A 546-nucleotide genomic window follows, 5' to 3' on the forward strand; every position below is an offset into this window, starting at 1 on the left:
ATATCTGTAACCTTGTTACCCCCATCCAGTTCCTTAAAGTGATTTCAGAAGATAAGGTAGCAACAGTTACCTTATGCTCCTGTACAATCACTGTTACTTCTGCCTTGAATTGTTTGCCCTGGAGACAAATAGTCTCAAGTAACTCTGTGGTTTTTCGTGTGGTTCACCCGAATCTGGTCAATTCCAGGTGGTGGTGGGGTGATTAATGAGATGGTCAAAGACCTCCACCCCAGGTGGCTTCAGTGGGAAGCAGAGACTGAGGAAGGCATAAAGGCAGAAGATGGCTGGACAGAGCGAGACTGCTTCCACCACCACCACTGTCTTCGTCTGTACAGTTGTTCAAGCTGCCAGAGGCTTCTGGTTGCCATGGTAACTGTTGGGCTCTGCTGCAAACTCAAAGCAGAGCCTCTGAAGTTAGGTACCAAACACTGGAGCTCCACAAAGGCTAAGCCAACTGGGGAGGGAGCAGAGAGCAAGGACTACCCATGTAATAGGTCTCCAACTCCCATGGCTAAGAGGATCTTTTTAAAATAGAATTTTTGCTTA

Source organism: Suricata suricatta, chromosome 1, assembly GCF_006229205.1.
Source record: "Suricata suricatta isolate VVHF042 chromosome 1, meerkat_22Aug2017_6uvM2_HiC, whole genome shotgun sequence".
In the NCBI taxonomy this organism is placed as follows: domain Eukaryota; kingdom Metazoa; phylum Chordata; class Mammalia; order Carnivora; family Herpestidae; genus Suricata; species Suricata suricatta.